This window comes from Amblyomma mixtum, chromosome 1 (assembly GCF_055824585.1).
Source record: "Amblyomma mixtum isolate Tamu chromosome 1, ASM5582458v1, whole genome shotgun sequence".
Classification (NCBI taxonomy): domain Eukaryota; kingdom Metazoa; phylum Arthropoda; class Arachnida; order Ixodida; family Ixodidae; genus Amblyomma; species Amblyomma mixtum.
Window position 1 is genome coordinate 147,069,367 of NC_143012.1, and position 17,676 is coordinate 147,087,042.

General features: G+C 52.0%; 1 long non-coding RNA gene and 1 pseudogene across 1 annotated transcript in view; one reads left to right on the plus strand and one right to left on the minus strand.

Annotated features, from left to right (window-relative positions):
* The window catches only part of LOC149367885 (uncharacterized), a 147,285-nt gene that overhangs the window by 6,039 nt on the left and 123,570 nt on the right, over positions 1-17,676 (plus strand). The gene's annotated exons all lie outside the window — the stretch shown is intronic.
* On the minus strand, positions 6,370-8,379 carry LOC149367886 (uncharacterized; annotated as a pseudogene).

The following is a 17,676-nucleotide window of genomic DNA, read 5'->3' on the forward strand; positions in this document are numbered from 1 at the left end:
CTTGCACCTTAGTGCCGAACAACCACACCTCGGCGTTTTCCAAGAAACCCACGGGGCACTATTTATCCTCCTTGTCGAGTTGTGCTAGACGCGTCGACGGCAAAGGCTGTGGCGAGAACATATTCTCGCATGGGGTCTGGTGTGCGTAGTGCCGTTGCAGAATTTAGCCTAGTGTTGACTTTGTTGAACGCCTCCTGGGACTTGTTTCCCTAGGGCATTTGCTCTGGCGTCCGTCCGCCTTGTGACGTTTGTCAAGGGAAGCATCACCTACACGAAACCTGGCACATACTGACAATAGGTCCGTTCGATTCCTCCTGCATGATGTGCACCAGTTCACGTCAGTTCAGAAAAAGTGCCGTGCTCATGCAGCGCCAGTTCAGCAGTGCAGACGCAGCGCGACACTAGCGCCGTACATAAATGAACGTCGGAGTGCAGATGACGTGCAAGCCTTCTGCTTTTTCTGCGCTCGGCAGATGGTACCGTATTTACTCGAATCTAGGCCGGCCACGATTCTAAGCCGAGACCCGAAAATTGAAGGCCACAGAAAACAAAAAAACTTACCTCGATTGTAGGCCGGCCGAAAAAACAACTGCGAACAAGAGGTACAGCACGCAAACGACATTTATTGCCAGGAACCCGCTCAGGCTGATCCCGGGCTGGCGTTTGGGCGAGGAGACATATGCAACGCCAGCCCGGGATCAGCCGCCGAAGTCCCGCCCGGCTTGAAGATTTGACGACTGCTCTGCAGCGAGTATAACTTTCCGCTTGAAGGCGGCACTATAATGGCACCGCCTGTTTGGTGCCATGGTGTTGGTGATAAAAACCACGCACGAAAACTTCACTGCTGCGAATGTGCTCGCGCCACCGCACGAGAACAGAACAAGGCCAAAATGGCAGCCAGTGCTCATGTGTGCTTTGATCAGTATCGGCTACGGATAGCAACGGCTACGGATAGCAACGGCTACGGATAGCAACGGCTACAGTGCTGTCTTTCGTTGGCGTTTTGTGGGGGCGCCACCTGCGTGCTACATTTATTCGTATTTTACGAATACGAAACCTCGAAACGAAATCCTCGAATCTAAGCCGACATAAGAGTTCTACATCTCGTTTTTTTGAAAAAACTATCGGCCTAGATTCGAATAAATACGGTAGTTGTTTCGTGCCTCTTTGTTGTATGCGTGTTTGCTCTGAGGAAAAAAAATGAATGGCGGCTTAATGCCTACTGTCGTGCTGGCAGCCAGACCTGATGGACTCCGATAGCGACGAAGAGGAGTTTGATGACTTGTGCATGATCGCAATGAAACTAGTGAGGATCGAGGGGAACCGCGTACCATGGTACTGCGAAGATGTTGTGAACACCGATTTTGACTTCGAATTCAAGTGTCTTTTCTGTCTCTCATGGGGTACGTTTGATTCTTTTTTTGGTGCCGTTAAGATATCGCCATTTTTTCTACACCCTGTAGGAGGCTGTCCGCAAATAAGTGTAGAGAAAATGTGCCTTATCATTCTTAGTTACTTGGGCATGCAAAGCAACATGTACTTGCTATCAGACTGCTTTGATGTTTCTGTGTCGTCTGTGCAAATGTGCATTGAAATGTGCACTTTTTGAACAACATCAGCTCGTCTGTCATCGCCTGGCCGAACCGGCAACAGCAAGAGCACAGCAAGGCTGCCTTCTTAGCAAAAGCCGGTGGCAAGGGACCACGGAACACAATTGGCTGCGTGGACGGTTGCCACATCGAAATCAACAAACCTGCCGAGTCACAGCAGTCTTACTATAACAGGAAAAAATATCCTTCAGTGATTCTGCAGGGCATCTATGATTGCAACAAGCTCATTGATGTCTTCATCGGTTTTCCGGGCTCGACACACAATACTAGGGTTCTTTGTGAGAGCACATTTTTCGAAGATGCTGCTGACAAGTGCGCCGATGGATACAACCTTGGGGACTCTGCCTAACTGCTGCTACCATGGCTCCTGACTCCTTATCGCGACAGTGGGAGCAGCTTTCCAGTGTGGAAAAAGAAGTTCAACTAATTTCACTCGCAACAGCGTGTTGCTGTCGAGAACTAGTTTGGCTTGTTGAAACAATGCTTCAGGAGGCTATACAGGGAAACCTCGTTAAACCGCAGTTGTCCGGAACACTGAAAAAGTACGTACTAAACAGTAGTACCGCTTAACAGGAGTAGCATAAAATCACCCACTTACCTGCCAAAAAACAAAACCAGAAATCAGTAGTAGTTGAAAGAAGGAAAAAAAAAAATATGCAGCCTTTATTTTGCACCGAAAAAGTCTGCAATCTTCGTTTGACACCGCGTTGTTCTGGCAGTGACAACAGCAGCCTCAAACTCATTTAGGCCGCGAGCCAGCTTCTCGGCCAGTCCCCGTTTTTTCGGCAAACAGCCTTTACAGTGCACGCAGCCTCTGCCACTGTTGGGCCCGAATCACGCACACTTTCTACGTCGTCCTCATCACTGTCGGTTGGTGACACTTCGGTCACAACTTAGGCAACAATGGCCTCGTCGGAGAGGTCCAGCGAAGTTTCTGCTTCGCTGTCGACGTCCCTGAAATCTGTGAAGGTAATGGCTTCTGAAGCACCTTCCCTCTCAAGAACTTCAGTGAGCACGCCGTCACAAGCTTGGTCTGTGATGTCGCTTGCGTCGTCTGCGTCACTCGCTTCACTAAAACCTGCATGCTTGAAACAGTTCTGCACCGTTGCAGACTCGACGTGTCACCATGCGTACTCCAGCAGGTGAATCGCGCCCAGCAGGTCAGTGTTGTATACCTTGTCACATTCGAGAGCTAGCAGCATCCTGCGCAGCAGGTTTTTTCGTTACAGCTGCTTAACAGCTCGAATGATCCCTTGGTCCAAGGGCTGGGTGATCGCTGTAGTTTTCGGTGGCAAAAACACTAACTTCACAGCTTTCAGATCATCCAGTGTGTCGTGCGCCGATGCGTTGTCAAGAATCATAGCAACACTTCTTCCTTTTGCCTCAAAACGGTGGTCAATGAGGCACACATACTCCTCAAACAGTTTCCCAGTTGCCCACTCTTTAGTATTATTTCTGTAGAAGACTCCTGATGGCAGTCTGACGCTTTTGAAACACCTCGGCTTCGCCGACTTGCCACTGACAAGAAGCGGCAGTTTCTTGCTTCCTGACATATTAACTGCGAATGCAACCGAAATCTGGTCCTTCGCATGCTTGCCGCCGGTGCACAATTCTCCCTTAAACGCAAGCGTTCTATTTGGCAGCAGCTTGAAAAACAGCGCGGACTCGTCCATGTTAAAAATATCATCAGGGGCCTAGTCCTTCCAAGATTTGTTCCAGCTGGCCATTCCTCCAATCTTCTGCACCATCCACGTCAGCTGCGGCACCTTCTCCAGCTACGGTCCTTGTGCTGATGCCATGTCTCACTTTAAACCTCACCAGCCAGCCACTGCTGCACACGAAGTTGTCGTGGTTCAGCTGCGAGGCAAAAACCCGGGCTTTCTCAGTGAGGAGAGGTCCGCTAACAAGCAGATTTTTTGCCTGAGCTGCTTTCAGCCATCGCACCAGCGCCTCCTCCACATCCAGAAATGTTGAGCCTCGTACTCGACACCTTTTCCCAGTCACGGCAACATTGCCGAGCAGCTTTTCCCTGGCGTTCCAGATGCCACAAACAGTTGTCAGCGATAAGTCCCTCTCGCATGCCAACACAGATCTCTTCGCTCCACTCTCGATAGCATGGACTATCTCCAACTTGTCTTTTATGCTGAGCACCCGTTGCTTCTGTCCAAGCTTTAGCATGATGCGAACTGCGAAATCTCAGCCTTTCGGCGCACTTTGCTCAAGGAAACGTCACAAGTGTGAAGGCTGACCGGGCTTGACGCTAGCGCGGCCGTTGTTCAGGAATGTACAAACGCTAGCGCCATTAGTGCCAAATCCTCCTCCAGTTACATTCGTAGCGGGCGGAGGCAAAATAAGGTCTGAACCATTGAGTTCCGCGAAGTGGGGGGGGGGGGGGGGGGGTTCGCGTGGACTGGCTCAAAATCGGGCCCGCTATGGGAGGTGGGTGGATGTGCCACTGCCATGCCACTGTGTTAGTTTGTGGCCTCCGCGATCGGCTCCGGCGGCGTGCTGTCGCGGAGGCCATGGGTAGTTATTGCTGCTGCTACAAAAAAACCCTCAAAGATGGCACTAGTTGTATCATTGTCATCATCGATTAGTGGGGTTGCACTCGGTTAAGGGGGGACAGGGGTCTTGGAACATTTTTTTTATTTTTGGACTAAATGCAATGAAAATTTGCAGTATTAATCAGTTGTTTATGCTGATTTCAAATATGTAATTATTTTCCCAATATGTCAGTTAGTTTTCAATATATTATACATTTTATTTCCTTAATTTGCAAGAACAATAGAAAAAATACCACTGATCAGAAAACAGTTTTTAATGTGTGGCTAGATAGTATACAGTACAAGCAATGCAATATAGGAAGTACTTTTTTGATTAATCCAATATTAGCTGTTTTAGAGCCTGCTGGAGTTCAGTGTAGGGAAGACTGGTTGATGACCAGTTTTAATTAGTGTGCACAATAAAATTAGCAGAAATTGAGAAATCTGTTCCCAACATTGTATACTTTAATCATTCAGAAGCATGCTTCACTAAAACTTATTGCTGTATCTGCTCTAGAAGCCAAGATATCCTTCTTGTAAAACAAATGGTGTGTATATAGTGGCGTAGTATGTCGTTCAGTGTAACCTAGACAATTATTGGTGATTGAAATTCGATAATTTTGATTGGTAATCGGTAACGTGATCGGTAATTGTGATTGTAATAGTTGAACGTGATAAGTAAGAAAGTAAACTTTGCAAACAGTAAAAGATTGTGTTTTGAGAAAACAAGGCAAAACAATTTAAGATGAAATTTATTGAAAAACACTGAAAAATATGTACATATTTACACTGAAAGTGGACTACAGTCGACGACGGAAAATTCGGACGCCTGATTTTTCGGACATGTTTGATTATTCGGACTTTTTCGCGGCACCGCGACATGGCCCATAGACCCAATGTGTAAGAGCGCTTGAAATTTCGGACGCACTGCAACTGACCACTCCATTTTTCGGACCTCGTTCGCATTCGCCGCCAGTACCCAAGGCGCCATATAATGTGTACAGTGGAACCTCATTAATTCAGACTGCAGTAGATATCGAAAACTTGATCAAACAAAACGAAATTCAAGCTTAAAGGGAGCCTCTTGCAACGCTGAAATTCTGCGCGAGTCGGCACATTGCGCTCGCGTGTTTTCGAATTCGTACTGTCCTTGAATGTCTTCCGCCGCACGAACTTGAACCGTAGTCTGAGTTCACGGAACTCATCTGTGCCGAGTCTTTAGTCCCGAACACGGAACGCGAATACGATCGCGGAGCGCTTGATCGCGGAGGCTACGCGCACACCGCAGCCTCCGCGATCGAAGCGCGCTTCGGGCGCACCCGCCGAATCATATCGCGGCCGCGATCTGCTCCGGCGCTGCGCCATTCGCGAAGGCCACGCGCGCGCACCGGAGCTTCCAAGTGCCGTCTATGGATGGCGCCGTGATCATTATCACCAACTTTTTTCTCCGTCGCGATTTTCCGCTGTTCACATCAGCATCAGTATCGCCAGCTCCAGCCTTTCGTGGCATTTTAGCATGCGTGTTAGCGCGTTCGCCGTGATAGTGGCTTTCGCGTGCTGCCGCCGAGCTTCGCAGTTTTAGCGCAATGGGCAAGCACCTTAAGCTACACGGCTGGGAGTTAGCTCTCGAACGCGGTCGGTAAGCGTGCGGCGGGCGGGAAATTCGACGTGGCCGAGAAGTGCGTCTGATGATGGTGCAACCAAAAGAGAAACACAAGCTGCAAAAAGCGCGCTTTCCGAGGCAAGCCGTGCGAGTTTCCTGAACTGGAAGAAGAGCTGCTCCTCTATGTGATGGAATTTCGGAACAACGGCTACGCGTTGACAGCGGACATGCTGCGCGGCTTCTTTTGGCATGAGCGTGCACCAGAGCGCAGCACCAGCTCAGGAGTCTAAATATTTCGCGAGTGACGATTGAACGTAGAATAAATGTCGCTCATTCCCTAGTTGGTGTGTTTTTACTTTAAAAAAAATTTTTTTTCGCACATCGCGTGTATGGGCCGCACCCCGAAAATTGGCCCTCGAATCTGGAAAAAAAAAGTGCGGCCCTTATACACATTTATACGGTATTTCGCGCAGCGAAATAAAGTAATGAGGAGCTTTAGAATGTGTGCAATACAATTGGCCGCTTTCTCCGGCATAGTGGTAATAAGTTCGTGATTTTTTCGGTGAAATTTGATTTTCCGGACTGCCCGATTTTTCGGTCGTTTTCGCGGTCCCTAGAGAGTCCGAAAAATCGGTCGTCGACTGTAGTATGCTCCAGGCATATAATCTGTCTGGATGTTGTCTCCCAAGTGGTGCTTTTTGCATGCCTGCTGCACATTTTCTGTGCATGCACGCTTGTGCACAGGTGCAGTTTGTCGGCGCCGGTCTTTTTCTGCCATGCGCCGCATATTGCATGTGCTAGGAGCTACTTTGAGCTCTCTCAGAATGCTTGCCGAGGCTCTCTCATTTCCAGCATTGAATTTTAGCACAGCTTCAGCCACAGCTGCCTCAATGCTGAACAAAGAAGCGTGGCGCACCTTGGGTGCCAGTGCCCATATCATTGCATGCAGACTTTCGTTACTGTTCTGCGTCTTTCCTCTCTGGCACCTCTGAAGGAGCTTCCTGTCCGACAAGCGCTGGCAGATGGGAAGAAGAGCCTTGCTGACGTGGGGTGGAAGATTGTAGTGGTGTTTGGGTGAAGGCAGGCCTTTGGCCTCTGCTGCATTATGGCGACACCAGGAGTCTGGGCCTGTTGGGCAAAGGCTATGGTTTGATGCAAGGTCTGTTGATGTCACGTGATGATATGTCGCCATCACAGCCTTGTGCATAGCCTCTACGTCCCCTGAATGTGATTTTACTGCCCGGCCATAATATGAGGTCAGCTTTGTTATTAGATCACCAGTCAACCTGCCCTTACCACTGATTCTCTCAGGACTGTCTCTGTGTTTGGCCACCAGGTTGCGGAAAGCTGTGCCCATGCGCTTCTGGACATGGTTTTATGCACTCTTCCTTGTTGATAGGAATGAAGCCATACATCTTAGCTTCTTGCAGAGCTAAGAATGTACGGCTGTCACCATCTACAGTGGTATAGCGCAGGTTGTTTTGCTGGAGTGACCTCTGGAACAATATGAGGCCAGCCTCCACCTCCATCTCTCCAGCTTTCTTTTCTGAATTTTTTTGGCAGACATGATTTTCTTTCCATGTCAAGTAGGTGGGGTCATCCTCTTTTGGCCCTCGCTCACAAGCGGCACAGAAATTCGAAAGCACGACAAAGTCTAATACAAGGCCCGAAAAAAGTTCAATCATTGTGCCTACACAAATATGAGAAGAATGACCGCGTGTCATCCATGTCCCGTCGTACGAGACCGCGATATTGTCCGGATTTCCGAAGTTCAACTCCGCGTACAAGTCCCTAACGGAGCTCGCACACTCGGCAGTCACTTTTTTCGCAGCACGCACCGCCGATGGCGTCAGCTTCGTTTTTAAGTACTGCTGCCACGTCTTCATGTGAAGGCCACGATGTGATATATTCATGGCTTAGAATATATCATTGAGCGCTGTCTGGCGATTGCCGGTACTCTGCATAGCACGCGAAGCAAGAATTGTTCACTGTGAACGGATTCACGTTTTGATCACCGCTCACGCGCGACGAGCTCCACACCGACGCTACGTCGCCGCACACTGCGCACACAAGAACAAGACTCACAACGAGTCCATATTCACGCGCAGATTTTTCAACCGCTACATCAGCACCACACGCCTTGCACTTGACATGGTGGAGAAGCGCGTTCACCGATTCCAGGCTCACGATCACGAACCTCGTATCGTTGGATGGGGCAGCTGCGTCGTCACTCACATGTTCAAGAAATCCCGCTTTCCAGTCCGTAGCACATACAGATGCGATCTCGCATAGTTTAGCGTCGGCCTTGGTCTTAATCTCTTCGAGATCTGCGGACGTCAGCATAGCTGTGTCGTGGCGAACGCGCCCGCTGTTCCGAACATCGGGCGATGCATCCAGGACTGGTAGGCTTAGCTCGTTCTCGGCTGCCGCTGCCCCGGCACAGGTCGTAGCAGCAGGCATGTCGTCACTGCTTTCTGGCACTGCAGAACGCTTCTTGCAGTTGTCCGCGATTGACTTTTTTCTTTTCTTGCCGAACTTGTGGTGCGTACAAAATTTGCCCCGTGGCTGCGACATCGCCCAGAAACTTTCAGTACCAACGCTCATCTGACAAAATGGCGCCTCGCTTGCGGTCTGATGAGCCTAGCAGACGAGACGGGCCGAGATCCACCAATCAGAGGAGCTGATTTTAGTGACGTGGGCTCAGCAACGAATGGAAGCGCGCGCTGTGACTCTCTTTTGTCGCCACATTTCTCATCAACCAATGCGCAAAAAGCAGGCAACACGGCGGGAAATTGAAAACGAAAAATCGCTCTTTCAAACGAGACCAAGATGGAGTCGCTCATAGCCGCAAAATGGACGCTGCGCTTTTTCAAAAACGCCGTTTTTGCGCAACTTTATGCACGAATTCAGCTCGTTTGCTCCTTGTAAAATGGAATTACAGAAAAAATACTGACTCAGGCAATGAATAAATTCGCAGATATGTAGAAGACTGACTGTAGATTTCGAAAATGCCATTTTCAGAAAATCAATTTTTTCGCGTTTTCGGGCCCTGAAGACCCGTGTCCTCCCTTAACTTCAGCTCCGATGTGTCATTGACTCTCTGGCTTGCCGTCCCGTTGGCGGTATCTATAAAGATTGTCGCGTCGCTAGCCGAACCGTCCTTTGAGTTGGTGCTACTGTCGTGAATTCGTCGCGTGGGAGTGCGACGAAAAGTGAAAATGGTATGTGCTAACCAATACGATCGTGATAAGCTGGTACGATTTATGCGGATGCAAAATGCATTATGTTCAATGGGCGCTGAGTCGGGGATTGGACTGTTTAAGTACTGTTTAAGTGGGTACATTTTAATGAGGTTTTACTGTACTTTGTCGAAGCTGCAAGCATTAAACAATGCTGCCTCATTATAATGGCTGCATGTGTGCTGCACAATATGTGCAACGATGAGAGATTTTCTTGATGAATTGGACCAGCTGCCCAAACTGGAGGCTATGCAGAACGATGATGACGACGACCTAGATTTTGATAACAGCACTGCGAAACAGTGTGAAAGAATGCGGAAGGCCATCGCCATGAAGCAGTGCTGAGTGTGCTTTGTCTGCCCAGTTGGTGTTTTGATTTGTACACACACTCTTTGTCAGTGCACACACATATTTTGCTGCTGCCAGGAACAAACAGTGCAAGAACAAACATCTGTCAGAAGCATCTTGAATCACTTTATTCATTTTGTTGCACAGCTTAGGCAAACTGCGATTCCACGGCTGCAACGAGGAGTTTCAACAGTAACATCTTCTTGTTGAACCTTTCTTCTCTTTCTTTTTCTGAACTGAACTATTTTTTTTCGTCCTCCGCCTTGTTTCCTTGCCTCTGTTTGGTGCTGGCTGGTACCTGATGTCGAGTGCGCGTAGCTGTTCCCTTGCCGAACTCTGGCACCGTCCTCGTCAACGACAGGAATAATGCGTCTCCTGGCCATCGATCATAACCTGCAAGGCTTCTTTCTGCTTCCTAGGCGTACAATAAAAGAACGGTTGGATAAAAATCATTTAGGCAGTTTAACATCCTGCCTCGGATGCCAAGCTCTGCTAGGTCACGAAGGATGCCGAACCTCCAGGTTGTGTCGTATGCTTTCTCGACGTCAAAAAACATTGCAAAACAGTGCTGTTTGTGTACAAAAGCTTCTCGGACAGTATTTTCTAGGCGGGCTAAATGGTCTGTGGTTGAGCATGCTTTCTTAAAACCGCACTGATGTATGTCATTAAACTCACGAGATTGAAGGAGAAAAGGTAGTCTTATATTCAGTACACTTTATATTCAGTAGTCTTATATTCAGTACGAGGCAGCTGGTAAGGGCTATTGGTCTGTAACTACTCGGGGATGTTGGTTGCTTTCCAGGCTTCAGGAATGGTACAATAACTGCTTTCTTCCAGGCTTTTGGTAGTTTTCCGAGTACCCATATTTTGTTGAAAAATTTCAAAACTGCTTCCACAGACGATTGGGAAAGATGTGCCAGCATTTCGTAATGTATATTATCAGGGCCAGGCGCGGTCTTTTTTCCGGCTCAGAGAACTTTGTTTAATTCCTGGATTGTGATTAAACCATTGTATGGTTCGTTTATGCAGCCAATTGTTGGAAGTCTATGTTTCTCCACTGAATGTTTATACTTTAAAATGATTCTGTGTAGTATGAAGAACTAGAAATGTTCGAGAAACGTTCGCCTAAGATGTCTGCTTGTTCCTCTATGCTTGTTTGTGTATCCAGAGGTGTTGGAAAAGGAATTGTGAAAGGAGAAAAGCTTCCATTTAGTTTGCGGACTTGTTTCCGCATTTGTTTAAGATGTAACTGAACTATTTATACATGATAAGTAGTTTCTCCGGGATGTTTTCTCAGCATTGCGACGTATGCACCGTGCTTTTGCTCTCGCCTTTTTAAAATTTATGAGGTTGTCGTGTGTGGGGTACCTTCGGAAAGTTCCCGAGGCTTTACACTGTTTCTCTTTTGCTTCTCTGAAATCTTGGTTATACCAAACCTTGTGGTTTTGGCGCACTACTTACAACTGAGGAATAGCTAGATGTGCAGCCGCAATGGTACAAGTTGTAAAAATTTCATTTAGTTGGTCAACGCTAAGATTATCAGAAAATATTTTCTCCAGACAGGTGTTTTCTTGAAATAGTGGCCAGTCCGCCAAGTGCAGCTTCCAACAGTGTGGCTTAGTTGAAATGATTGGTGGTGGTGATGAAAAGTGTGGGCGATTCCTCTGCGCGGGGACGCACAGGCAGTGACTCGAGGCAGGTCTTTGTACTAAAAGGTTTATTCTCTCACATTGCAGGGGGGTCGGTCGTCGTTGGGGCAGCGGGGTCAGGTGGTCCTATGGCAGGGCTGGTCCAAGAGAGAGAGAGCCAGCCTTCGCGGTCGCGCCTTAAGAAGGCTTCCTCCTAGCCTCGCTCCCCCCGCCCCACCACTCGGGAAGAAGGGGTCGAGGCTACCCGCGGTGAGCGGCGCGGGATTTGAGCTGCCCGTGAGCAGACCATACATTTCCCCCCCCCCCCTCAAACGTCCTTCCCGGGGTCCGCCAGTAGGCGTTCGATGACCTCCGGGTCCGGGTCGTTATCCATGGTGTTGTCGAAGGGGGGAGGGGAGCTTGCCGGGGAGCCGCTCACCGCTAGCTGGATGGGCTCCTCACGAGCCGCCTGGGGGAGCGAGGCGCCTGGCTTCACTGGGGGCCCTGCCGGCAGCGCCCTGCAAAGCTCCCCGGCCGCCGGGGACAGCAGGTCTGGGCGGCTGGACTGGAGGATGCGGAGGGCCGCCTCCTCCGGGCTGACCCTCTGCAGTGGCGCAGCAGGGGAAGGTGCTGCAGAGCGAGCACAGGCCGGCCCGCTCCTCGTCGTTGCACACGTACGTGTGGCCGGTGGCTCCTGGGCCGCCTGGGTTGCGGCTGCTCGGCGACTGAAGCGCCGGCTGGGCGCTGAGGAGGGCCCTGCGCTGGTTGGTCACTATTAGCCCTCTTGCGTTGGCCTGCACCACTGGGAGGGGCTCTCCAGTGGTTAGGCGCGCTGTTAGACTGGCGGTGGGGGCCACCGTGGCCGTGGAATCTGCGCCACTTGCGCAGCTCCTGCCGCCAGCTGGGTGGCGCGCCGCGATGGCGGCCACCGTTCGACGGTGGTCTGCCTTGCCTTCTGGAGTCCGAGCCACGGGTGCTACCTGGCCCTCAGGTCGTAGCGTCGGTTGCGAACCGTACTGCTACCTGCTCGTCCTCCCGGGGGTGAGATCGCCGCATCGCGCTGATTTTCCACCGCTTCGCAGCCATCGTCCTTGCGAAGGTGGAAAGCCTTCAAATCAGCGACATGCACCGGACCAGCTGTTTCGCCGTTTGTCAACAACCGCAGCTGGTAGGTGAGCGGCGTAGTCCGTGCCGTAACTTCGTACGGCCCAGCCCACTTGTGCGCTAGCGACGCGGCGAAACCGCGCGCTGCGTTACTAAGTGGGTGCGTTCTCTTGAGTACTAAGTCGCCCGTGTTGAAAACGACGTGACGGCGACCTTTGTTGCACTGATCCGCCTGCTCCATGCGTGCGACATCGAGGTTTTCGCGGGCTGCGCGCTGCGCTGCCTCCAGGCGCTCCCGGAGCCTTGCCGCGTACTGCGAAAGTGGAGGGGGTGCGGGCCCCGCCGTGTCGAGTAGGGCATTCTCTAGCGGAAAAGCGATCTCTCTCCCAAAATTCAGGTAAGCTGGTGTAATGCCCACTGACCTGTTCACGGTTGTCCTTGTAGCGAACGTCAGTTCGGACAGCCGCGCGTCCCAATCTCTGTGCTGCTCGGTCGTCGCGACCAGCATGCTCTTCAGATTTCGACTCACCCACTCGGTTATGTTGCTCTGAGCATGGTAGGGACTCGTTCTCCTGTGGCGGATTTGAAGCGCCCGACAAGAGTCTACAAAGACTTTGCTTGTGAAATAAGAAGCATTGTCTGTAATCAGGTCGGAAAGGAAACCGAAACGAGTGAAAGTCTCCGACAGTTTTTCCAAAATTCGCTCCGACACAAGCTTCCTAAGGGGGAAAACCTCAACCCACTTGGAATAGTGGTCCGTTATTACCAGGATGAATTGGTTTCCGTGCACGGACTGAAGGAGGGGTCCCACGATATCGCACGCGACCACTTGCCACGGGTAGTTGCTAACTACCGCCTTCATCATGCCAGCGGGCTTGCCCGCCCGAGGCTTGGCTACCTGACATACTGGGCAGGTACGGGCGTATCCCAGCAGATCCTTTCTCATGCCTGGCCAGGTCGCGACACGGCATAACTTGTCGTAAGTCTTACTGCCGCTGCCATGGCCTGCCAGCGCTGAGTCATGGAAGTACTGTAGGAACCGTTTTCGCAACCTTCTTGGGATCACGACTCGGAAAGAGCCACGCCGGACCGCTTGGGTTAAGGAGCGGGTCAGGCGGAATGTTCGCGGGGTAGCGACTTGTGCAGTGTTTTGAATTTGTTAGAGGTTTTGTGTTATTTATGTAGTTTTCGGGCGTTTTCTGTTGTGTATTTCCGTGTGTTTGTAGATAGATTGTTGGGTATATGAATGTTCTTGTTGCCATGAGCAGTTAGCCGGACAGTTAGCGCGAACTATGCCTCCCAAAAAGGATGTTTCAGCCACGGCTTTGGATGGCGGAGCAGCCGGTAGTGAGACGGCCGACGCGGCGGCCGTAATGGGGCAGGTGACTGAGATGTTTGCCGCATTAGCCCGTCAGCTCGGTTCGGTGGCAGGCGCCAGCCAGGCCGCAGCATCGGCGACAACATCACGCCCGTGGATAAATATGGAGGTCCCCTCCTTTTCCGGGTACACGGACGCGAAATCAGTCAACGAGTTTTTACTACAACTCGACGACTACCAGACGGCTCTGGGCGCCCCAGATGACGTGATGCTAGGGCAGGTCCTGCCTGTAGCACTCGTCGAGAGCGCGGCGCGATGGAGGCGCTGCCAGCCGACTTTCCAGTCGATGGCGGACTTCAAAGACCGTTTCCGCGCCGAGTTCTTGCCGCCTGATTATGAGTGCCGGATGCTGGAGGAGCTCGCGTTGCGCACCCAACACCCAGAGGAAAGCCTCCTCGAGTACGTACACGCAATGCAAGAGCTGTACAAGAGGGCAGATCCAACGGCAACCGACCGAGATCAGGTTGCGCGTGTGATCAGGCAGTGCCATCCACGCTTCAAGCCGTATCTGCGGGGCCGCAGTTTTACAAACCTTGAGGCCCTAGCGCAGGAGGCCAAGACCGTGCAGGCGGATTTACTGGCTGAACTGCGCTACCAGCCGCCCCCCAGGCCGGCTGAATCGCTAGAACCGGGATGCGCATGGGATGGAGGCCGAGAATACGTGATGAGGGCTCGGCGCGCCGAGGTAATGGCCGTGGAAAGGCAGGCGGAACCCCCTGTTGTCCCTCGCGCGCTGGACCCGTATGCGTTCGAGCAGCGGCGTCGTGCCGGCCTCACAGGCCGCGTGCCGAGCGAGCGTCAGGAAGGCGCGGAGAAAGGGGAGAGTCGTCCCCAACCACTGTGTGGAACGAGGGGTCCTCCGTCCACGCGGCGGGTGAACGACCGGCTTTGCTGGAATTGCAACCAGCCTGGCCACATGGCACGCGAGTGCCAAGCTAGGCGTATGCAGGGAAACGCCAGGCGCTGGCGGTGATGTCTGGTGGCACTGGCCTTTCACCGTCAGCGGGAGAATTTCATGGTTGTCAAGGCGCTAGTCAGGAAAAGAACTCCCGCGCCGGCGACGGGGAGGCCTTTGTCCCGCTCGCCTGTAGAGCTCAGGGAGTCGTTCCGCGCTCAAGCCCATTTATGCTAGTGCAGTTAGCGGGTCGATGCTACTCCGCACTCGTAGACACGGGCTCAACGCTGTCATTGGTCGGTGACGAGGTGTACGAGGCCTGCCGGATAGGTAACATCCATGTCAGACCGGCCGAAACACCGTTAAGCTTAGCAGCTGGGGTGGCAAAGGCAAAGGGAGCAGTGCGTCTTATGATGCGTTTTGACGGCAGAAAGCGGAGACATCGCTTCGTCTATCTGCCTGGCTTGTCGGTACCAGTAATTCTGGGAAGGGATTTCCTCTCGAGCGAAGGCATTGTGCTCGACATGGGGGAGAATGGCTATCGTTACAGCCCGCTCGCCCCCCTCATTCCCTTTGAAAGCGCACCCTTGCCCGGCTGTCCGGCACAAAAGGTGGGTGTCCACACCTGTGCGACAGAAAGGCAGGGGAGCTCCCTCGAGATGCTGAGAGACGGTGGCCCGTTAGAAGCGATTATTGCGTCTTTCTCAGGACCCAGTAGTCAGCACCGAAGGCTCGCGGAAACTTTACTCCCGTTTTCGGATTGCTTCACGGAGAAACCAGGCAGAACCGACCTGCTTCAGCACGAGATTCAGACGGGTGATACGCGCCCTTTCAAATGTAACCCGAGGCCGTTAAGTGCACATAAGAGGCAGCTTCTCGACTGTGACCTTGACGAGATGATTGATACCGGTGCGGTGAGACCCTCACAAAGTCCCTGGGCGTCACGTGGTTCTAGCACCGAAGAAAGATGGATCGGTCAGGCTGTGTGTTGATTATCGTAATCTCAACTCACTGACGCCTACGGTTGCATACCCTTTTCAGTCGATTGAGGCTGTGATGTACGCGTTAGGGAACGCGAGGTTCTTCACAGTCCTAGATGCAAGCAGAGGGTACCTGCAGATTGAGGTGGCCGAAGGTGACATTGAGAAAACCGCATTCACCTGCCACTGCGGGCTCTTCGAATTTACTCGACTCCCGTTTGGTTTGTCTAATGCCCCGAGCACGTTCATGCGACTGATGGACATCGTGCTGGGCGATGCAAGGTTCAACTACGCCATGGCGTACCTCGACGACGTTGTGATATTCTCACAGTCGTTTGAGGAGCACCTCATTCACCTGATTTCCGTTCTCGATAGAATGAGACGTGCCGGTCTAACCATCAATCCAAAGAAAGTGCAGTTGGCATCGAAGAGAGTGAACCTCTTGGGCTTTGTCGTGGATGATGGCACACTGAGACCGAATGATGACAAACTGCAGGCAATTCTGAACTACCCCTGCCCCATGGATGTGAAAAGCTTGCAGAGGTTTTTGGGGATGGTTGCGTTCTACAGGCAATTCATCCCGTGCTGTTCGGAGCTTGCAAGGCCGCTGAACCTGCTGTTGCGTAAAGGCTCGAAGTGGGTCTGGGGCAAGGAACAGAGTGACGCATTTGTTGCCTTGGCTCGCGCGATAGCGAATACCGCTAGTCTGCGCCTCCCCGACCTGAACAAGCAGTTTGTCTTGCAGACAGACGCTAGTGACTACGGTGTTGGAGCTGTTTTGTTACAGGAACACGAGGACAAACTGCGCCCTGTCGCGTTCACTAGTCGCACGCTCACATCGGCGGAGCGTAATTACTCCGTGACCGAAAAGGAATGCCTGGCGATCATGTTCGCATTGTCGAAGTTCGACATCTACCTAGACGGAGCGGTCTTCACCGTGCAGACAGATCATCAGGCATTGTCTTGGTTAAAGAGGCTCAAGAACCCCGCAGGCAGACTCGCGAGATGGGCGCTGACGTTACAACGTTACGCGTATGCCATTGAATACCGCCGGGGCAGCTTGAACAAGGTGGCCGATGCTTTATCGCGCGCACCGTGGAAGGCTGGCGGAAGCGCTTCAAAGGCGCAGCCCAGCTTTGTAGAAAGCGGCGTCACCGCTGTTAGAGAGGAGAGGGCGGACATGAGTGTCGCGCCCGGTTTGGAGAAAGAGGAGACGGACAAAGGTCCCGCACGGTGCTGTGAGGGAAGGGAAGCACAGCAGCTCGTGGCGGTGACCGCTCGCCTGCCAAGGAGCGAGGCAGAAAGAAATCTGTCTTGGGGAGTAGCGGTCAGTAGAGAAGAGCTGATCGAGGCCCAGAAAGCAGACGGTCTTTGCCAGCGGGTGCTGAAGGAGCTTGCGAGCAGCGCAGCTTGCACCAGGAACGCTGAGGGCAAGTATGACGCTGCTCCGCTACATCCCCCAACTTGACGAGGAAGAGGCGGTAGCATCCCCTTTCCGAGTCGTGGTCCCGAGAAGGTTGCGGAAACGGTTCCTGCAGTACTTCCATGACTCAGCGCTGGCAGGCCATGGCAGCAGCAGTAAGATTTACGACAAGTTATGCCGTGTCGCAACATGGCCAGGCATGAGAAAGGATGTGCTGGGATACGCCCGTACCTGCCCGGCTAGCTCAGTCGGTAGAGCATGAGACTCTTAACCTCAGGGTCGTGGGTTCGGGCCCCACGTTGGGCGCCATTATTCGTGGGCGATTCCTCTGCGCGGGGACGCACAGGCAGTGACTCGAGGCAGGTCTTTGTACTAAAAGGTTTATTCTCTCACATTGCAGGGGGGTCGGTCGTCGTTGGGGCAGCGGGGTCAGGTGGTCCTCTGGCAGGGCTGGTCCAAGAGAGAGAGAGCCAGCCTTCGCGGTCGCGCCTTAAGAAGGCTTCCTCCTAGCCTCGCTCCCCCCGTCCCACCACTCGGGAAGAAGGGGTCGAGGCTACCCGCGGTGAGCGGCGCGGGATTTGAGCTGCCCGCGAGCAGACCCTACAAAAATTAATTAAAACTGGAAAGTGATCACTTCCATACGGGTTATCAAGAACATCCCACTTAAAATCGGTAAAAACGGATGGAGAGCTAAAAGACAAGTCTATACAGCTCATCTTTCCCGAGGATGGAGTGCAATATGTGGATTTGCCCATATTGAGCAGGCAAATGTTGTTGCATAGAATAAAATCTTCTAAAACCCGACCTCTAGTGTCTGTCTGTTCACTCCCCCAAAACAGGGAGTGCGCATTAAAATCTCAGACTACCAGATATGGCTCTGGTAACTGATTAAAAAGTGCTTCTAGGTCATGGAGTGTTACTGTGA